The sequence below is a fragment of the Chiloscyllium plagiosum genome, unplaced genomic scaffold (genome assembly GCF_037043375.1).
Source record: "Chiloscyllium plagiosum isolate Xiang-an unplaced genomic scaffold, Cpla_swu_hap1 HiC_scaffold_14, whole genome shotgun sequence".
Taxonomy (NCBI): domain Eukaryota; kingdom Metazoa; phylum Chordata; class Chondrichthyes; order Orectolobiformes; family Hemiscylliidae; genus Chiloscyllium; species Chiloscyllium plagiosum.
Window position 1 is genome coordinate 22,473,798 of NW_028270152.1, and position 23,220 is coordinate 22,497,017.

At 45.2% G+C, this 23,220-nt stretch overlaps 1 protein-coding gene across 5 annotated transcripts in view; it reads right to left on the bottom strand.

The window, feature by feature from the left end:
- Nucleotides 1-23,220, bottom strand: part of plxnb1b (plexin b1b) — a 261,451-nt gene that overhangs the window by 156,452 nt on the left and 81,779 nt on the right. The window contains exon 1 of one of the 5 annotated variants that reach the window (XM_087994154.1): nt 19,560-19,715. The exons of the other annotated variants lie outside the window; for them this stretch is intronic. The gene's annotated coding sequence lies outside the window, so the exon portion shown is untranslated. Of the gene's footprint in view, nt 1-19,559; nt 19,716-23,220 lie in introns of those variants that run through there. 5 annotated transcript variants of the gene reach the window in all.

Below are 23,220 nucleotides of genomic sequence, written 5' to 3' on the forward strand. Positions count from 1 at the left end.
GAAAGAGACAGGGGGGAGAGAAAGAGACAGGGGGGAGAGAGAAAGAGACAGGGGGGAGAGAAGAGACAGGGGGAAGAGAGAGACAGGGGGGAAGAGAGAGACAGGGGGGGAAGAGAGAGACAGGGGGGGAAGAGAGAGACAGGGGGGAAGAGAGAGACAGGGGGGGAAGAGAGAGACAGGGGGGGAAGAGAGAGACAGGGGGGAAGAGAGAGACAGGGGGGGAAGAGAGAGACAGGGGGGGAAGAGAGAGACAGGGGGGAAGAGAGAGACAGGGGGGGAAGAGAGAGACAGGGGGGAAGAGAGAGACAGGGGGGAAGAGAGAGACAGGGGGGGAAGAGAGAGACAGGGGGGAAGAGAGAGACAGGGGGGAAGAGAGAGACAGGGGGGAAGAGAGAGACAGGGGAAGAGAGAGAGTAAGGGGGGAAGAGAGAGTAAGGGGGAGAGAGAGAGAGGGGGAGAGAGAGAGAGGGGGGGAGAGAGAGTGACGGGGGGGTAGAGAGAGAGAGAGAGACGGGGGAGAGAGAGAGATACAGAGTGAGAGAGAGAGAGAGAGAGAGAGACGGGGGAGAGAGAGAGAGACGGGGGGGAGAGAGACGGGGGAGAAGAGTGAGAGAGGGGTGGGAGAGAGAGAGAGGGAGAGAGTGACGGGGGAGAGAGAGAGAGAGATGGGAGAGAGAGAGAGAGAGAGGGAGAGAGTGACGGGGGGGGGGAGAGAGGTGACGGGGGAGAGAGAGAGAGAGAGCGAGAGCGAGAGCGAGACGGGGGGGAGAGAGCGAGACGGGGGAGAGAGAGAGAGAGAGAGAGAGAGAGAGAGAGAGAGAGAGAGAGAGAGAGAGAGAGAGAGAGAGAGAGAGAGAGAGAGAGAGAGAGAGACGCGGGGGGAGCGAGAGAGACGGGGGGCGAGAGAGAGCGAGAGAGACGGGGGAAGAGAGAGAGAGACGGCGGGGAGAGAGAGACAGGGGGCGAAGAGAGAGACAGGGGGAGAGAGAGAGAGAGATCTGCTATCCAACCTGTCGGTACCTTTCAAGATTTTGAAGACCTCAATCAGATCCCCCCCTTGACTTCCGTCTTTTCTAATGAAAATAATCCTAATCTACTCAACCTCTCCTCCTAGCTAGTGCCCTCCGTATCAGGCAACATCCTGGTGAACCTCTTCTGCACCCTCTCCAAAGCGTCCACATCCTTTTGGTAATGTGGCGACCAGAACTGGACACAGTATTCCAAATGTGGCCGAACCAAAGTCCCATACAACTTACGGGCGGCACGGTGGCTCAGTGGTTAGCACTGCTGCCTCTCAGCACCAGGGTCCCAGGTTCAATTCAAGCCTAGGATGACTGTCTGTGTGGAATTTGCACATTCTCCCAGTGTCTGCATGGGTTTCCTCCAGGTGCTTCGGTTTCCTCCCACAGTCCAAAGATGTGCAGATCAGGTGAATTGACCATGCTTGACTGCCCATGGTTAGGTGTTATTAGGTGTTAGGTGTATTAGCCAGAGGGAAATGGTGTGGACTGGTTGGGCTGAAGGGCCTGTTTCCGCACGGTAGGGAATCTAATCTAAACTGTAACATGACCTGCCAACTCTTGTACTCAATACCCTGTCCAATGAAAGAAAGCATGCCATACGCCTTCCTGGCTACTCTATTTACTACAAACCGACCGACTCCCACAGCTACCTAGACTACACCTCCTCCCACCCTGCCCCCTGTAAAAACGCCATCCCATATTCCCAATTCCTCCGCCTCTGCCGCATCTGCTCCCAGGAGGACCAATTTCACTACCGAACAACTCAAATGGCCTCCTTCTTCAAAGACCGCAATTTTCCCTCCGATGTGGTCAACGACGCTCTCCACCGCATCTCCTCCACTTCCCGCACCTCCGCCCTTGAACCCCGCCCCTCCAATCGCCACCAGGACAGAACCCCACTGGTCCTCACCTTCCATCCCACCAACCTCCGGATATATCGTATCATCCTCCGTCATTTCCGCCACCTCCAGGCAGATCCCACCACCAGGGATATATTTCCCTCTCCACCCCTATCAGCATTCAGGAGAGACCACTCCCTCCGTGACTCCCTCGTCAGGTCCACACTCCCCACCAACCCAACCTCCACTCCTGGCACCTTCCCCTGCAACCGCAAGAAATGCAAAACTTGCGCCCACACCTCCCCTCCAAGGCCCCAATGGATCCTTCTATATCCGTCGCAAATTCAACTGCACCTCCACACATATCATTTACTGTATCCACTGCACCCAATGTGGTCTCCTCTACATTGGGGAGACAGGCCGCCTACTTGTGGAACGTTTCAGGGAACACCTCTGGGACACCCGCACCAACCAACCCAACCGCCCCGTAGCTGAACACTTTAACTCCCCCTCCCACTCCCACTCCGCCAATGACATGCAGGTCTTTGGCCTTCTCCATCGCCAGACCCTGGCCACACGACGCCTGGAGGAAGAGCGCCTCATCTTCCGCCTAGGAACCCTCCAACCACATGGGATGAATGTAGATTTCTCCAGCTTCGTCATTTTCCCCCCCCCCACCTTATCTCAGTCCCAACCCTCGGATTCAGCACTGCCCTCTTGACCTGCAATCTTCTTCCCGGCCTCTCCACCCCACGCCCTCTCCGGCCTATCACCCTCACCTCCTTCCACCTCTCGTATTCCCAGCGCCCCTCCTCCAAATTCCCTCCCCGCTACCTTTTATCTCAGCCTGCTTGGCACACCAAGCTCATTCCTGAAGAAGGGCTTATGCCCGAAACATCGATTCTCCTGCTCCTCGGATGCTGCCTGGCCTGCTGTATTTTTCCAGCACCACATTTTTCAACTCTGGTACTCCAGCATCTGCAGCCCTCACTTTCTCCCACTCTATTAACTGCATTGCCACCTTCAGGGTACAATACACCTAAACTCCCAGATCTGTCTGTACATCAATTTTCCCGAGGGTTTTTCCATTTACCATATAGGTATCATATAGAAACACAGCCTTCAGTCCAACTCGTCCATACCAACCAGATATCCTAAATTAATCTCAAGCCATGAAGACAGGAGGAGCAGTTTCTATCAAATCAAACAAACTGTTTTCCTTAACTGCATCCAGAAAACAGTCAAACATCAGCCAGGCTTAACAAGATTTATTGACCCCTTTGAAGAATCTGGAACAAAGTTATTTTCAAATTAATCCATCCATATACCCATGACTTCCTGAACATCAGACATGTACAGATTTTACTCAGTAGCACATGAGTTCCGTTAGAAACTAAAAAGTTAACTATCTTTTGCTTAATACCTGTCCTTGTTTTATATTGAATATATAAAACTCAAATGCCCAGATGTTTTTTCCCATTTTTAAGTAGCTGCTTCCATCACAAAATAGAGATTTTCCTAAGCAATTTAATTTCAGTACAGTTCTCGCATTCCTGAGGCTACAGAAATCCTTAATATCTATTTCTTCAGAATATTTTAGTGTGGCTAAAACTCTCAATGGTTTGAAGTGCATTTTCATAGAGGTCCCTGGGGGGGTATTAAAGAAACATGAGATGGTGCATATCCCAAATACATCGCTCAACACCGAGCATATTGACTTGGTTATAAATACCGCGTGCACTGATTAGAATTACATTTCACATTTCAAGGAAAGAACGAAATACAATAATTTAATCCGAGATCAAGAAAGTCCATTTAGGGATTTTGCCACATCACAGTATTCAGGAAATTAAATTTGGAAGCTTCCATTGTTTCCCACCGATAAATGCAAACTCAAATGTTGCTCGAAAGCGTAAGTCTCTACGTTTCTTGTTTAGGCTGTTTCTGCAACAAGTCCCATTCCATCCTGAGGTTTTTAATCACGAAGGGAGTCAAGGATTGTCGAGAAAAGGCTGGAAAGTAGACTTGAGCATTATCAGGTCAGCTATGATCTCACTGAATGGCACAGTGGATTCAGTGGGCTGAATGATCTACCTTTGCTTATCTCCCTTTGGTCTATGATAGCTCCTGAAGCTGTACGTTAATAGGTAATTGGACCCGACCAACTGTCAGATCCAATGAACCTCTATTCAAGTGACTTCCTCCTGTGTGCCTGAGCACCATTTTGCACATACGTCAGACCCCCATTCCAATCAGAATCCAAAAGGTGATAGGGCATTTGTTGCCCAATGAACCCCTACGGTGTGGAAACAGGTCATTCAACTCAACAAGTACACAAAAGACTTTCTGAAGAGCATCCCACCCCGACCCAATCCCCTACCTATCCTATCCATGTAACCCTCTATTTTCCATGGTCAATTCACCTAACCTATGCATTCCTGAACACAATGGGCAATTTAGCATGGCCAATCCACCTAAACTGCACATCTTTGGACTGTGGGAGGAAACTGGAGCACCTGGAGGAAACCCACACAGACATGAGGAGAATGTCTGTGTGGAGTTTGCACAGTCGCCCAAGGCTGGGATTGAACCCAGGTCCCTGGCGCTATGAGGCAGCATTGCTAACCATTCAGCCACCATGTCCTGAGAATGAGCCCTCAAACTTCAAATCAATTCACCATCAGATTGTTATTAGGCCAAATAAGTGGGTGTTTTTTCTGTGTTAAAAGCTGCAGCTGTGGTTCAGTGGTAACAACAACTCCGGCTTTGTGTGTCATTGTTAAGGTCTCCAAGCCAGGCCGACATTTCAGTGAGGGAATGCTTTGCTCTCAGAAGTGTCACAATTTTGGCTGAGACATAATTTCAAAGTCCTATCTGCCCTCACAGATAGATCCAATAAAAATCCCATGGCATTATTCAAAGACCAGAAACTTCAAGTGTCCTGGTCAACACGTCTTCCGTCCACCTCACCAGAAACACATCATAGGGCGGCACGATGGCTCAGTGGTTAGCACTGTTGCCTCACAGCACCAGGGTCCCAGGTTCGATTCCAGCCTCAGGCAACTGTGTGGAGTTTGCATGTCTCCCTGTGTCTGCATGGGTTTCCTCCAGGTGCTCTGGTTTCCTCCCACAGTCCAAAGATGTGTAGGTCAGGTGAATTGATCATACTAAATTGCCCATCATGTTCGGTGCATTAGTCACCGGGTGGGTTACTCTTCGGAGGGTCAGTGTGGACTGGTTGGGCCGAAGGGCCTGTTTCCACACTGGAGGGAATCTAACCTAATAATAACAGAATCCTATTGCACATGAGGACAGGTAGCTCATCACACCTTGGCCAGGTCTCTGAAACAACTAGTTATGTATTCCCACTGCTCTGGCCTTTCTCCCCTACCACGGCCCTATTAATTCTTCTCCTTTCAAAAGTTCATCCATTTACTTCTTGAAGATTTCTGGTGAATCTGCTCCCCCTCCCTATAAGTACACTACCCGAATGAATTTCATTTCAAATGAATATACAAGGGTTAAAAAAAAACTTTAAAAATGCCTGGTTTATGTGGCAATATGAAAACTCAGCAGGAAGTATTGCACAGATGGCACCTTTATGCTAATATCCATTTAGCAACTCATTTGCTAAAAAAATGCAAATAACAGAGACAGTGTGTCTGGAAGAGATTACATTTTTGCTCATCATTGGCCATGCCAACTCAGAGTATTAAACTCAATTGAAATCATGTGCAAAGATTAACCAGGTACAGTGCATTAGCATTTCTGAAAATGAGAAAAGTTCAAAGCATTGCAACAATTCATTGAATCATAGTAACACAAAAATTAAATATTAACCTGGTCCTATTCTCACTTTGGGTAAAATCAAGGACATTTACTACATTGAAATACACCTATGTTTCCATGTGATGTTGCATATGAAAGCCTTTTCAGGAAGCTAAAAAGGTTATGAACTTTAAAGCTGTGTCGATTCTGTGCTAGTCCACCTGCTTTTTTATTAAAAAAAACCAAATCCACTATGAAAATGCTCAAGTAACAATGGAAACTCACTTTACAGGTATACCATGTAACATCTCGATATTTTTGATCTCAGTTAAATTGGTGATGGCACTCCTGGTTTGCAGGCATCTGACACAGACACACAGACACACACACACACACACAGACACACACACACACACACACAGACACACACACAGACACAGACAGGCAGGCAATAATCAGCACAGGCATCAGAATAGATACACTTTGCCTCAGCCATTTTAGTTTCTTGGCAATCCTTCATGGATAAAGATTTTAAGAAGGTTGTAATTCTCAGGTACAGGCTCAGTGTGGGCTAGTCAGATCTATCAGTGACCAGCAGGTTCATCCACAGTGGGTGCCGTTGTTGGTGCCGTTGCAGCTGTGGACAATTGGATTGGTCCTTCTCCTTTCTTCCTTCCCTGTTGACTTTTTGTTCAGTTTCTAAAAGGTTTTCTGTGCTACTGTTTCCAGGCATTACAAGCTGTGGCCCGTCCTTCACATTCGCAATGTTAACGTGGGGAACTTCAGCGAGACCCTGAAATGCTTGTGTGGGGTCCTTCTGTTCCACTGGCCAGTGGTGAGCCATCCACACAACACAGTCTTTGACAGGACAACACTCTGGACTATATGAGCCCTCAAATGCAGTGGGGTTTGATGGAGGATAGCCTCAATACGGAGGATGTTGGCTGTTTGCAAGATGTCAGTGTTTGTGACGTGGTCCTGCCAAGGAATTCCGTGGGTGCTGTAGAGACAGCACTGATGAAGGTGCTTCAGTAAGTGTATATGCTGGCAGTACAGGACCCATGACTCAACACAACACCACACTGAAGGGCAATGATAACACTGGCTTTGTACACTTGGGAGTTTGGACTGCGCTCCAAGGCTGTGGTTATCCCACACTTGTTTACAGAGTCAGCCAAATGCACAGTTTACTTCTGAAAGCATATTCTCATTGACCTTGGTGGTGGTGACATTAAACAAACTGACACTCCCCAAGTTGGTAAATTACTTGACAGCATTCAGCTCTTGGTTTTCCCGATGATGCTGAAGACGATTGTGAATAGCCAGAGCTCACCCTGCTTCATGCCATTGGAAATTAGAAAAGGGATTTGAGGGGTCACTGTTGGGCTTGATTTGTCCATACTGATTTTATTAAACTGCTGCTCCATGGCAAGGAGCCTGGGGTGGGCGTTATCCACATTTTCAAGGATTGCTTCAAGTCCATCCCTGGGCAGTGTCTAATGCCTTGATAAGATCTATTAAAGTGATGTGCTGGCTTCGTTTTGCTTGCATTTCTCATAAACATTGGAACATCATGTCTGTGGGCCTTTTATGTGCTGTTTGTATACAGCATTAAGAGCCATGTGCCTGCTTTATGCTCCCTTTTTTGCAATCGTTTGCTCTGAACGCAGCCACCAAAGATGAAACGCAGCTCAAGCAACTTTTTGAAAGGGACCAAAAGGTAACAAATATTGATTATAGGGTGCTTTAAACGCACAGGTAGCCAAAGGCCAATGGCTGCCCCCATTTCAGACACTACTTTCTCCTCCACCTTGATCACTGACCCCCATGTGCAAGTCATACGGCACGGATACAGACCTCTATTAGGTCACCCCTCAATCTCTGACACTCCAGTAAAAAAAAGTCACAGCCTTTCCATTTTTATAATTCAAACCCTCCATTCCCAGCAACATCCTGGTAAATCTTTTCTGAACCTTCTCCAGCTTAATAATATCTTTCCTGATCAGAACTGAACACAGTACTTCACCCCGAGAATCCCACACCTTCACAGTTAACTGAAAATAAGGTAATCTTCATCAATCTGCCTGGGAGTACCCAATGAGCGAGTGCAGTCTACCATCAAGTCCATTACAGATCCCAAGCCCAAAATCCGGGAAAAGCGGAAATCTGGTAGAGTCTCCATCCCAAACGTCTGGATTTTGGACATCGGAGCCGAATAGTGCAATTCCTACAACAGTATTTCATACAATAAATCTAGTCATTTACCTCATTGCTGATTGCAGAACCGTGTTGTGCACGGACTGACTGCTATTTTTAATTTTCTAAAACATTCTCGGCTGTGAAGTGATCACAACATCCAGAGGCCATTAAAGACACAAATAAACGCATGTTCTTTCTTTGTGAAATCCCCACCCACCTCCCACCAATCCCTAAAGTCCACTTTAATGAGCAGAAAAAGCACCAACAAACACAGTCGACTCCAGGATGTTGGCACAAGTTAAATTAACATAGGAAACAGGTTTAAAGTGAGAGGGGGAAATGTTTAAAGGAGATGCATAGGCAAGTCTTTTGTCCAGGTAGGTGCCTGAAATGTGCTGCTGGAAGAGATGGTAGAAGCAGATACCATAACAATGTTTAAGAGGCATTTAGACAGACACAGGAACAGGCAGGGAATAGAAGGATACAGGCCATGTGCAGGCAGATGAGATTTGGTTAGAATGACATCATGGTTGGCACAGACATCGTTGGCCGAAGGACCTAATCCTGTCCTATGTGACTTTCCAAACAATGTTTACAGCAACTCTAATACAGGCAATTAATGCACTTAAAGCGTCATCTTGATTGATTGGTGCTCACCAGCTCATAGGGTCCCACATATTGCAACCTTCAAAACCAAGACATGTTTGAGGGTTGGAGCAAAGATAGGAGCCAATTACAACAACAACTTGCATTCTACAACTACAAACACACACAATGCAGCAAGGTATCTCACAGGAGCATTACCTTAATACAAACACAACACCTGGCCACATAAGGCGATACTTGAAATCAAAGGTGCAGCTTGTAAGGAGCATCTTGAAGAATGAAAGAATGGTAAAGAGGCGGAGTGATTGGTTGGTTGGATGCCACAATTCTGGAGTTTAAAGGCCTTGGCAGATGAAGTCAGTACAGTGGCTCAGTGGTTAGCATTGCTACCTCACAGCACCAGGGTCTCAGGTTTGATTCCACCCATGAGCTACTGTCTGTATGGAGTTTGCACATTCTCCCGTGTCTGCACGGGTTTCCTCTTGGTGCTCCAGTTTTCTCCCAAAGTTCAAAGATGTGCAGATGATGTGGATAGGCCATGGGAAATTGCCCATAGTGTCCAGAGCTATGCAGACTAAGTGGATTAGATATAGGAAATACTGAATTACAGGGACTGCGGGGAGAGGGGTCTAGATTGGATGCTGTTCAGAGGGTCATTATGGACCTGACCATCTGAATGGCCTGCTGTAGAAATTCTACAAAGAGACTGCCAATGATGGTTGGCTAATTAAAATCAGGCATGTGCAAGAGGCCACTGTTGGAGAGCACTCAGATCAGAGGGCTGTGGAATTGAGGCGATTACAGTGATACTGTAGTAAAAGGCAATGTAGTGGGATTGGAAAACAAAGGCAATCACTTTAAATTTGAGGTTTTGGCCGAACAGGCGCAATGCAGTTCAGCAAGTGCAGGAGTGACAGATGAATGGGACTTAGTGCTTGGTTGGAGTTCTTCATTATGTCAAACTTATGAAGGGTGTAAGGTGGGAGGTCAGCCAGGAAAGCTTTGGTACAGTGAAGCTTAAAGGTAACAAAAGCATGGATTAGACTCATTGTCTTCAGTGAGGTTGCTTGTGGGTAGACTGATTTAAAACAGCAAAGACCCATTTAATTGCTGGAAGGAAGAACTCAGTATTTCACAGCATGGGAGGAAGGGACCCCTGCCTCAAAACAATGTTTCTCACTAGGACTGAAAGCAAATGGATTTGCAAAATCAATCCTTTTTAATGCTTTTACCAGTGTTCTGCAAACTTCCACAAGTCCCTGTTTGGAACTTCAATGTAGACAAAATTTTTCTTTTAGAAAAGTTAGGAAAATTAGACATTCTAGGGCTACGCAATATCTACCAAAAATCCAAACTGAACCGGAGGTGAGAAAGAAACACAGAATAGCAGGAGGCACATTCAGGTGTACAATTTTCGATTCAGTAAAATCCCAAGGCCAGCAGAGGGAGGGAGCTGTGGAGGATGGAGGAGGCAGTAAAATAGCAAACAAAGGTCAGTCGATAGCCCCGGCCCCCTCACTCTACCTGCTCTCAAACACTGGTAATCCCACAGGCATCGAGGGAAGGTCACCAACTTGCATTCATAGCTGTGAAATAACATGGTCCAGCCTTCGGTTGGGGTGAGGGTGGGGGTGTTTTAAAAACACCAAAACCATATCCCGCTACTATTGCAGGTCTACAACTCTAATCAAAAACAGATCACGGCATTCAATCATTTGCAGGGTTTGGCTGGATTTTGAAATTTCCATTCTTGTTTTCAGAATCCTCCCTGATATCACCCTTGCTCATGGACTATTACTAATGTTGGTACAGAATAGCTAAAACAGTTGCAGAAGTTGTCGTGCAAATTGTAAGTTAGAGCTAGACACCAAAGTCATGCTTTTTTTCCACTGCCTCAAGACCTCAGACAAAACTAGCAGCAACAACTTATATTTATATTGCACCTTTAAGGTTATGAAACATTCGAAAGAGCATTACAAAACAAGATATGGCCGTGAGCCACAATGTGATTCTAATCAGATGAGTCATAGAGTAACTAGAAGCGTGATCAGAGAGGTAGGTTTCACTGCGTATCTTAAAGAAGCAGACAGTTGGAGAATGGCTGGTAGTTGTTGGGAGGGAATTCTACATTAAGGCCTGGGCAGCTGAAGGCACAAACGATTAAAATCAGAGCGACACAAAAGAGGCTACAATCAGAGGAAATTACACAGACTGGTAGAGGGGTGACTGGAGAGAAATCTCAAAACAAGGGCAAGAACTTTCTTGACCGAGATCCCATGTGGGTAACCAAGCACAGGGTTGGATCGGGAAATGGGGCTGTCTCTACTGGTAGCTAGGTTCTGTACAATCTCGTGTTTACAGAGAACAGATGTGGGAGAGCAGGCAGGAGTGTGTAGGAAGAGTTAAATCAAGAGACAGTGAAGGCGTGGACAAGGGTTTCAGTAGGTGATCTGTGGCAAGGTTGAAAGTAGAATGATATAATAGGGATGAAAGTAGGGGTGGTTATTGAGATGCCCTAGAGATTTTATGAACACAGTCAAATTTACCTCAGGATCAAAAATGACACCCAGATGACAAACATGCTGTGTCTCAGACAGTGCCCTGAGAGAGACAGTGGAGTCAGTCCTAGGCAATAGAGTTTGCAGCAGGCAGCAAACACAATGGCTTCCACCTTCTCAGTATTTCATTGGGATGTAATTGCACTCACTCAGTGCTGGAAGCTCAGAGAGAGGTGGCAGGGAATACAAGCTGCGTGACATCATACACATGATCACTAATGCTGTGCTCTGAGATGACGGGGCTGACAGCCAGCATGTAGATAGGGAATAGGAGGGGGCCATGGACAGATAGTTGGAGAAACAGGAGATAGAGATAGAGAGAGAGAGATAGAAATATATATATAGAGCAAGAGAGACAGAGAGAAGCCAAAGCATCTTCATAACATTGCCCTAGTTTATGCAGCTTATCTGCTGCTGAAACTCTCGGCTTCTCTGGACAGTGCTCTTGGCTAGTCTTCCACATTCTCCCCCCCCAAACCCAAGCCACCCCACACCCCACCAAGAACATGAAATCATCCAAAACCCAACTGCCCAAATCCTAACTCCCAGCTCGTCCTGTGTCCCAACACCTTATGCTTGGGTGACCTTGGACTCCTCCTCAAGCAACATTCCTATTTCAAAATTCTCATTTTCATTCTCAAATCTGCCCATGAACTCACATCTCTGGCAAGGGTGGGAGAGCAGCTGCAGGAGAGGTATGGGAGGAGGATGATATTGTTCACCATAACAAAGGCTACAAAGGAATGGGGGGATGGGGGGGGGGGGGGGGAGGGGAGGCGCGAGCTGTGACAGCCTGGAGGGGGTACTGGTCAGGGTGAGAGGGGGATTCGAGATAGTAGGATGATACCTCAAATGTTTTCCCATTGATGAGACCTGCTTGAGACTCCATCTACACTTCCCAATACTGCACAAAGGCTATCATTTCGTCCAACCTCTTCTGTCAGGCAGAAGATACAAAACCTTAAACACACAGACCAACTGGCTCAAGAACAGCTTCTTCCCCGCTGTTACTTGACTTCTGAATGGGCCTCTTAAAATGTTAAGTCTAACGTCGATTTTGCTTTTTGTGCACCTTCTTTGCAGCCATCACTTTGTGTCTCTCGCTCTGTTCAATCACTTGATGACCTTTGTGCGGTATGATCTGCATGCAAAACAAAACTTTTCACTGTACCGAGGTACATGTGACACTATCAAATCAAAAGAAGTAAATCAGGGAACAGGTACGACTTCCAAAAGACAACTGTTCAAACAGCCATGAAGCCATCTGACTGATTGATATCTGCAAGGCAAGCTCAGTTTGTCCAGTTTGTGCTCTCCCCACCTCCCCCCTCCATAGATTTATAGCCTGGGTACCTCAACATCCTGTTACACGAGACAGCAGCATATGCCTCGCAATTACACACACAGTCTGCTACTCTCATGCCATCTGCGGTGATGGAATTGCCTGGCACTGCCAGCTCATCCAGCAGTGAAGCTCTAGGACATGGGGGGGGAGGAGGCTGACTCAATAATCATAATCCACACAACAATTCCGGCTGATCTCTCACTCCAAATCAAGCGAGTCCTACAATTACACGGCCAGGCCTACAATCAGAGAGATTACTGCTCCTCGATGCTCAGGCTCAGCTACAATTTGCAGCATTAATTATAGCAGTTAGCCCTCCACCGGGGGGGGAGGGGAAGGAGGTTAAAAAACACAGGCTGAAAATAAAAGTTTATCTGTTCCCACACTGCTGCAGGCATTTCAAAATCTCTCGACTACCAGCAATATAAACCCAAGGTCACATTCTACACAAAGCAAGAGGGAATTCCAGCTACTAACTCGAATGGAATTTTCCGGAACAAGTGTTAAGAGCAGATTATTGGAATCAGTGTAATGACATAAACATTTTCATGTAGCAAACAGCTCCAAGATTAAGCAGCCTCAATGCCAGCGATAGAAACTCATGCTTTGTTTTCCATGTTTTGGAAATTTTCCTTCAGTGAACTCAGAGAGGTCTTGGAAATATCTGAAGATTTTAACCACCTGCCTGGGTGGGGGTGAACACTCAATCATACGGTACAGAAAGAGATCCTTCGGTCCAACTCATCCATGTGACCAGGTTTCCCAAACTACATTAGTTTGCCTGCATTTGGCCCATATCCCTATAAACCTTTACTAACCACGTACCTGTCCAAATGTCTTTTTAGTGTTATCGTACCAGCCTCCACCACTTTCTCTGGCAGCTTGTTCCTTATATTGCCCCCTCGCCCAACGTGTGAAAACGTTGCCCCTCAGGTCCCTTTTAAATCTTTCCCCTCTTACCTTAAACCTATGCCCTCTAATTTTGTACCTCCCCCTACCCTGGGGAAAAGACCATAGGGCTGACTGTTTTCTTAGGTGGTATAAAGGTGGTTGCAACCTATGTGGCCAGCAGGTTTAAATGGACTTCAATCCAGGTCATGTGAGAAGGGCACCCATAATCCTTAGAGGCAAACACCCAGTTGGACCAAAATTGAGAGTTAGCCACTTGCTGAGACTACCTGGTGTCTGTAGTCCAAGGATGAGGGGGGGTGATCAAATTACAGAATACTGAGACCTGGAAAGAAAGGACGTGGAGATGATGTTTCCACTAACAGGAGCGACCAGGACTGAGGGCACAGCCTCAGAGTGAAGGGATGACCCTTCGGAACTGAGATGAGGACTAATTTCTTCAGCCAGAAAGTGGTGAATGTGTGGAACTCAAAAGGGCTGTGGAGGCTAAATCACTGAGTGTATTTAAAACAGAGATAGGTTCTTGATTGGTAAAGGAATCAAGGGTTATGGAGGCGGGGGGGAGGCGGGGAAGACTGGAAAATGGGATTGAAAAACATCAGCCTTGATCGAATGGCAGAGCAGCCTCGATGGGCCAAATGGCCTGACTCTACTTCTATATCCTATGGCAATGCCTGACTCGGATGACAAACCCAATAGCGATGCCATCACTGCTGAATTGCAGCCTATCTGAACCAAACTCTGTCTCCCTGGTGCTTCAGAACAACCTGGAACAAAACCTCAGTCACCTCAAGACCAGAGCCAGCACTTCCACTGCATCCTGGCCAATGTCTATGAACTGGAGCAGCTCAGGTGAAGAAATGGACTGGTGAGCTCATAAAATAACATTGATACAAAATGCTTTAAAAAGCAGATTTTCATCTTTAGGTGCTGCCTTACATATCAATCTACAATATGTGCATGTTCACAATTACATATTTAAGTTGTATAACATGCTGCTTGATTGCCCATTTTGTTTTTGCAGGGTCACATTAATTTTCACATTTTAAACTGGAAAGATTTTGGGAAGTGACTCAACTGAATGGCCCAACAAACTAATCCTTCTGTTAACTTTCTGTTGTATTTTTGGTCAAACACCTCATGCCAACGATATCTCAAACAAGGGCAAGTGCTGAGCAGGAGGTCTTTCAATCATCCATAAAGATATAGTCATTAAACTACAGGGTATGGTAAATATTTTATTGTCAATTATTGAGAGAATATTGTACTTCACCAGTCCAGTTATTTAAACTCTCAGATTTAAATAGAAAAAAAAATGCATTAATCCTAAAACTAGGTTTTTCAAACAAAAGTTCTGTTGGCTTTTTAAGTAGGCTGAAACTATCAAGGTTATCGATCACTGAGTTCTTCTTCCAAACTTCTCTGCCAGTTCTGTAAAAATCAATTGAAGTAGCTGAAGAGAGATGAGGAAGCATTTGAGAGATTTCCCAAAATCTCCATCATTAGCAATTCTGCAGTCATCAATAGTAATCTTTGCTTTAGGGATTCTGCAGCTTAATTTTTACAGTTCACTTGGCATTTCCCATAATAACATGGCATACAGCACAACAGGTCGTAGGTCAGTCCTGGGTTACAAGGTCAGGATATTCCCATTGTTGTCCTTTTAGTCTCTTCACAGGATCTCCACCATACCTCGAAATGTAATAAGATCATGCTAAACAACTTATGTTAAACCAAGGGATTGAATCATTTTATTATTTCCCGGATATGATCAAAAATGAAATCTCACTAAACAATAAACACCCTCTGCCATTGCTTTAATTGGGTTTAGGTGGTTTCATTGAAAGTCTCAAGATGGCTGCCAATTAATCTGTCAAACTCAGTGACAAGGTAGGCAATAAATTAACTTGACATCCTATATTCGTCACATCTGACCTGAAACATTACGTTGCCTTGGTACAAAATTGATTTTGTTTAATGCTTTCCCCCCTCTCTTTAGAGACCAAACCTGACATTAAAGGACCAGCATTTGTGAACGAGGAGGCTTCAGACAGATTCAGTTGCCAGAGCAACCGGGGAAAATTCATAGATCGGCCCTGGAGTAAAACACTGCACCACAGTAGGCCCTGTGAATTCTGCACTGACATTTTCAGATGTGCTCCTCTCTTCTTTGTTCCAATTGAAACAATTAGCTTTTATTTTAAAAAAAGAATTTCTGTTAAGAAAAGCGACCAGAAATACACAAGTCATCAGGCAACACTGCATTTTAAAAAGTGCTACAAGTGTCCTCAGCTCAGCAGTAATGGCCCACATTTATAAAGTGACTCGCTAGTCGCAGAAATGTTGAAGCATTATTAATATCCCTCCTCAGATGAAAAGATAGTTTCTTCCTTTAAAGAGCTCCTAACAGTTTGCAGTCTCGAAGTATCTTGAGCTGTGTACAATAGATAACTCATAATGATAGTGAAAATAAACAGTGTTCAGATTTTGTCTCTGCCCTGCTGAATTAACAAGAATCTTGTTTCATGACGTGGCTAGCAACCCTCACCCTGGTAAACGAACAGACCTGTCAGTGTTACTAACCAAGTGCTACGAATTGAAGCGATAGTTTCTCTGCACGTTTAGTGATCTCGAACTGCTGAACAAACAGGGAGAATTCTACCCTTTGTAACCAATTATTCAGCTGAATAAGGAGTTCTGCATGATAATGCCACATTTTGCAAACCCTACCCTGCTAAATAAATAAGGAGTTATATATTTGTATAATCATAACAGCAAATCTAAACTTTAGTCCATAGTAGGGGACTAAGAGCTTGATGAGGTGAAAGTGAGGGCTGCAGGTGCTGGAGATCAGCGTCAAAAGGTGTGGCATTGGAAAAGCACAGCAGGTCAGGCAGCATCCGAGGAGCAGGAGAGATGACATTTTGGGCATAAGTTCTTCATCAGAAATGAAGAGTTTATGCCTGAAATGTCGACTCTTCTGCTCCTCTGATGCTGCCTGATCTGCTGTACTTTTCCAGTGAAGAGAAAATGAGGTCTGCAGATGCTGGAGATCAGAGATGGAAATGTGTTGCTGGAAAAGCGCAGCAGGTCAGGCAGCATCTAGGGAACAGGAGAATCGACGTTTCGGGCATTAGCCCTTCTTCAGGAAGAAGGGCTAATGCCCGAAACGTCGATTCTCCTGTTCCCTAGATGCTGCCTGACCTGCTGCGCTTTTCCAGCAACACATTTCCATCTCTGTACTTTTCCAGTGCCTCACCTTTTGACGCTGAAGAGGCTGAACTGATCAAATGTTAATAAAGCTGTTTTATCTCCCTTCCCATTCTTCACAGCCTTTGTAGGCTGGGCCAGCATTTATTGCCCATTCCGAAGTGACCTCAAGAAGATGCACGTCAGCAGTATTCTTGAATCGCTCTAGTCTACATGCTATTAACGCTATTCCAGAGAGAGTCCACCAACTTTGAATCAATGACATACATCCAAATGCAAACGTATATAGATACCACTCAGCCCTTCAAACCTGTTCTGCCATTCAATAAGATCATGGCTGATCTGATTTTAACTCTACATTCCCGTGTGTCACTGACAACCTTTTATCCCCTTGGAAACCAAAACTCTCTCTTTACCTCTGCCTTCAAAGTGCTTCAAGATTCTGCATCCACTGCCTTTTGAGGAAGAGAATTCCAAAAGATTCTCAAACCAGGATTCCCCTTCACAACCGCTCCCCTCGCCCAAGGCATGGTGACCCTCAGGTTAAACCACCTCTTGTTTATCAAAGAGCAGCCCTGTGGTCCTCTGGGAGTTTGTTGACTTTATCATTACCTAGTATCTCTGCTGTTGGAGATGATCATTGTCTGGTATTCATGTCACTGAGCAGCTCGAGCTGATGATGGTTGAGCCTAGGACATTACATTGAGGAACTTGGTACCTAGAGTCCAAGGTTCAGGGCCCGACTGCTTGAGAGGTGTGAGCAGCATCTCTGAATAGGTGGATTAGAAAATATCTATCCTGAGGAACTCCTGCAGTGAGGTCCTGGAGTTGAGACAATTGGCTTCCAGCATCTTTCTTTGAGCTAGGTATGATTTCACACAATTCAGAAACAGTCTTGCCTTGGTAGCAGTCTGACAAATGCTGCCTTGTTGTCAAAAGCAGTCACTTCTAACTCACCCTCCAGGATTAAGCTCTTTGGTCTATTTTTGTCCAAGATGATGATCTTGCGAATGAACAAGAGGATATTGATTGGGTGTTAATTGGCTGGGTTAGATTTGTCCTGCTTTTTAAAAAAAAATATAGGCAGGATATACCCGGTCACGTTTTCATGCTTTGAAGTAGACGCCAGTGATGTAGCTGAGCTGAAACAGTTACCTACTGCCAGAATGGTTTTATCTACCACATCTCAGATTGGGCAGTGTGGAGGTTTTGGGAAGGAAGGAACATCAGTTGATGGTCATAAACATCCTTGCTTTTGCTTAGCCTGATGCCATGAGTCTTAATGGAGTCCAGAGTCAATGTTGAAGCTTCCAACATTTTGCACTATACTGACACCTCTGGTGATGCGGTGGTGGTGATGGAGGAATCTGGTCATTTCTGACAACCATAACGTTTTCCAAATTTATTCTTTGCAATTACAATCTTCATTGCTGTGACAGGAGTTGGACTCAAGTCCCCTCAAGTTCACTATTCCATTATTCCTGCTCTAACATTCCTGTTCATCTTCAGACTAAAGACCTGACAAGTGGCAGAAGCAGAGAACATGTTAAAAAAATCTCAGACAGTTGCACAGTTTTGTTGCAGGATCTTGAGGTGATGTTACAGCTGGTAAATCAAAACTCTTTTCACTCACAAGGGAAAAATCACCGTTTTAACTAGCACCAAACACATTCACCTGGTAGTTCACAAACTTTATAAGCAAGAGAAACCAGAGGTGCTCTACTTGACTGAGTTCAATAACCTGGTCAGTGCAGTGATGGAGACATGCACATTTGCCACCACCACCCAGGATTAGAGAGGGAAACAAACAGGTGTCATAGCTTTGCAGTGAGTGAGCGTGCTTTCGGTGTGAACACCACTGGGTTGACTACCAAACCCCCACCTGGTAATTTTACACTCTTATTGGAAACGTACAGAAGGCTTTCACTAGCCAAAGTAGCAGATGATAATAGATACCTGTACCCTAGAGGGCAAATGAATGTACAAGGGGGGAGGTGATTGGGAGAGAGGAGTAGACAGGGAAAGCAATGTTCAACCATAGAATACGAGTTCTGTTCCTGGGTTTGTAGCCAGTCTCAAGCAGCTCTGTACACTGGGTGTGTACGTAGAGATTCCTGATGAAGGCTTTTGCCCAAAACGTCGATTTTCCTGCTCCTTGGATGCTGCCTGAACTACTGTGCTTTTCCAGCACCACTCTAATCTAAACTCTGATTTCCAGCATCTGCAGTCCTCACTTTTGCCGTGTAGGTAGAGACATCCATTGCTGTACTAACATGCAACAAGGCCAGCAGGAGTCAGAGCCACAGTAATACGAAGCAATTGCAACCTGATACAGGGATAGGTACAGTGTGGTTTGCGGTCAAAAGCAACACTAAGGGTCAGGGAAGAACTATGTTGGAGACACAGCAATTGGAGAAACTTGGCAATCTGTCCTTCCACTTTTAAAGGCAAACTGAGAGCCAATGTGTTCCAGTTTTGGAACCGGTTCCTTCCCAATTTATAGGTAAGTAGGCTGCATGGGGATGACTGGGCCAGTTTGTATTAGAGAGATTTGGAAAGTGAGCATGACTCAATCTTTCATCAACCAGGAGGTGAAAGAGACCAAAGCCAGAGGGATATAAGCTGACAGCTTCTGAAATCAATAACGTTAACCTCAACAATGTATTTTTCTTCAATTACATCTATGTGGATGCCATTGAAGAGCAAGACAATACTTCTGGTCTTGACACTCATAAGTGGAGTGAGCTGGGGGTGCTTCTCTCTGCACCTTTCCAGCTGTTGATTTTCTTTGGGTCCCCAACCCCTACAACTAACACAAACACATTCATGTTCTCGCAAAAACGAGTGAGCAAGCTCAGCTGAGGAACACAAACCAAACTGAGCTTCTGGTTTCACAGTGATGTTGGGGAGCACCTTGGGAGCGACCAGGAATAATGAGCCACATGAATGTTATCATAGTCTATGGCACCATCCACCCACTGACATTTGCTCAGCTGCCATTAAGATTTTCTTAAGCTGCCAACCGTAGCAGCTCAAAGAACAGATGTGAACATTTTCACAACCATGTAATCCTCAACTCGTAAACAGATTGAACATTACTCACCTCCCAGCTGCTTCAGAGTCTTGCTAAAAAGGAGCTCTCACTGTCGTTGACTGGAGATTTTAGCAGACGGTGCCCAGTGGCGTGCATTTTATTTGGTTTCTTCTTTAAATAGAAGGGATGCTGGTTATTTGGCATTTACATTAAACTTGGTCTTCTCAACCTAGGCAATTCTTTTCAAGTGTTTCCAACTCTATCACACGCTCGCAGTCGAGGTGACTTTTTAACCTTTGAAAGCTGACAACAACTCGTGTGCACATTGGCCCACCCTATCAATGTTCAAGGCAACTCCCAGCCAAGTTGTGGGAGCCGGGAAACAGCCCAGTGGCTCCCAGACAGACAGCATCAGCATAAGCTTATAATGCTCGACACAGAGTCAGAGCTCTGTTTTAATGGAACTGTACAGCATTCAAAGCCTCTTTCTTCTTAAACTCTGGGCAAGCACTTATGGTTATTTTTGCCAGCACTGGATTCACAGAGGCAGTTCAAAGGGGAGCCTTCTAATGTATGAGGGATTTATGTGATACACAAGTTTGCTATATGTGTTTACATTTCTAACAGTATGATGTGAAACAGCACTGTTCACTATCTACTAAAACGTCTTATCCCACACTTTCAAAGATAGATACGTACTGTTCAAGAAAGAAAGCCGCTTGTCAATTTAACAGAAAACCACTTGTACCTAAAAAAAGGTCCTCACCTGCAACACCGTCTCCCTGTAAAATTAGCAGAACTGGTGCAAGCCATGTAGGAAACCCGTTTTGTCAAATTCACCAGTAAACCCATCTCTTCCTCAGAGAGACACATACATAGACAGAGACTACAGAAGAACTACAAGTTAGAGATAAAAGGGAAAAAAGTTGCCAAATCTTAAGAGCATGGAAGAAAGGAAGAGATTCTGGCAAGGCACCACCTGAAAGGAAAGGACAGGTAGCCAAGAGAACTGAGCGTCTCAGCTCAAATTACTTGCTCTACAAGTGCTTAGCCTCCAACATTTTGACAGCTGTACTGCCACTTTCGTAAATGTGCTCAAATTCAGCAGCAACTTCCAGGTGAAAGATCGTGAACTCCATCAGAAAAAATGTGAAGCCGTCAGGAATTTAGGTGGGAGCAGCAGCAGGTAGGAGCTGTCACACACAGGTATCAGAAGTGCTATGTGACTGCAGCAGAAACAGCTATTAAATAGAACCACTCTCCTTACCAGGGGCAGGTGTAATAAGGCATGCGGGTTGCAAAGACAGATATAAAACATAATCTGCATGTTTACAGTTCTCCTGATGTAGACAGTGATACACAGCATGTTTTGTTAAGAAACTATTCAGTGCCAGGGAATACAATTGAGTTTTATTTATTTTTCTGCATAGTCCCTGGCAGCATTAAACTCAGCTTGTAAATTGAGCTCCTATAGGGTCATATAAACAGGAAAACAATTAATGATTGTCTCAAATTATTGGTGTATGTAAGTGGCCACCTGTTACAGAGGATCGAACACTAGGAAGTATGTGGGTACTGATGGGCATTAGCAGAAATATATCACCAAGGGTCAAACCTACCCTATTTATTACGGGTAATGGAACTGCATGGATACAAGAAGTGAGGAAATATCCACTGAAACATAGGAACGGAGGAAGGCCATTCCAGATCATGGCTCAGCAAAGATACCTTGCAGTGCAGGTTCATAGTTTCTTCAGAATGTACGGGTTAGTGAAGAAAGCATTTGGTACACTTGCCTGAATTAGTCAGTGCATTGAGGATAAGAGTTGGGATGTCATTTTGCGGCTGTACACGACATTGGTTAGGCCACTTTTGGAATACTGCGTTCAGTTCTGGTCACCCTTCTATACGAAGGAGGTCATTAAACTTGAATGGGTTCATAAAAGATTTACAAGGATGTTGCCAGGGTTGGAGGGTTTGAGCTATAGGGAGAGGCTGAATAGGCTGGGACTGTTTTCCCTAGAGCGTCGGAGGCTGAAGATTGACCTTACAGAGGTTTATAAAATTATGAGGGGCATGGATAGGGTGAATAGCCAAGGCCTTTCCCATTGGGCGGGGCAGTCCAAAACTAGAAAGTATTGGTTTAAGGCAAGAGGGGAAATATTTAAAAGGGACCTAAGGGGCAACATTTTCATGCGGAGGGTGGTGCATTTATGGAATGAACTGCCAGAGCAATTGGAGGTGATGGGTCCAATTACAACATTTAAAAAACATTTACATGGGTATAAGATTAGGAAGGGTTTAGAGTGATATGGGCCAAATGCTGGAGTAGATTTATTTCGTATATCTGGTCAGGATGGATGAGTTGGACTAAAGGGCCTGTACATCCCTATGACTCTATGGCTGATCATCTATCAGAATGCCATTTTCTTGCGCTATACCCAAATCTTTCATGTAATTAGCATTTCAAAATTTCTCAATCTCTGTCTTGATATCTATTTATATTCTCAAAAACTGAACTACTATAGTCCTGCAGTGGAACAGCCAATACTCTCAGAATGAAGTCATTTCTCCTCATGGGTCCTCAATGGCTCACTCTTTATTCTGGGATTGGATCCCTGGTTCTAGATTCTCCAGCTCAGGAAAATATCCTTTCTGCATTTACCCTTCCTGGCCCTTTAAGGATTTTTAACATATACTGGCAGCATTTTTCATGACCAGACAGGGTTATTATTTCAAAACATTTGTAGTGTATGACAATTAAATCACCTTCAGTGTCCGTTCACACAGAGTGGCACGGTTGTGTGAAGCAACAGTGTTCAGTGTTCATTTTAAATCTGTCCCTGCCCACTGCTCTCAGACAGAGAGGTGTTTCATCTGCAGGTCACTGCTGGGACTGACGGAGGGAGATGTGGCAGTGCCAAGCTAAATGCCACGGCTCCTCCCTCCTAGCTCACTGTGTCCCTTTGATACAGAGGCCTGTACAAAATAAAGGGACTACACAAGAAAAGAAGCAAAAGAACCAAAACAAACACAAGATGGCTGCCAGCAGAGAGGGCCTAGCGCATTTCCTTTAAGTTTCAGCCCAAGGTTAATGACTGGTTTTGAGAACTGGTTGTTAAAAAAGGAATGTACAAAAACACACAATTTACAGTGGATATTTACAGTCTGTGCTCAGTTAGTGCTCAGCATTTTCACTGAAGACATGCCTTGTTGCTGCATAAATACAAGTCTTTCAAGTCTTTTATGTCTATAATAGAAATTGCTCACAGAAACTCGACACACACTAATCACTCAAAACCAGCTCCACTGGGTGGATCCAAACATCTTGCTGACCCATCTTCCGAATTCTTGAAGCATCACTTGCCCATGGGTGACGGAGTCTGCAGCTTACACATTGGACTTATCAGCCATCTTGGAGCTCATCGAATTACAGTGGAGGCGAAAGTGAGGACTACAGATGCTGGAGATTAGAGTCAAGGGTGCGGTGCTGGAAAAGTACAGCAGGTCAGGCAGCATTCGAGGAGCAGGAGAGTCAGGAATGAAGGGCTTTCGCCTGAAACATCGACTCTCCTGCTCCTCAGATGTTGTCTGACGTGTTGTGCTGTTCCAGAATCACAGTGGAGACAAGCCATCCCAATCCCGAGGGACTGCCCAGGAATTATTCCCACTTCCGGCCAATATGGGTGCTGCTAGGTAGCCATTGGTGGTAGGGCAGGATTTTCGCGAA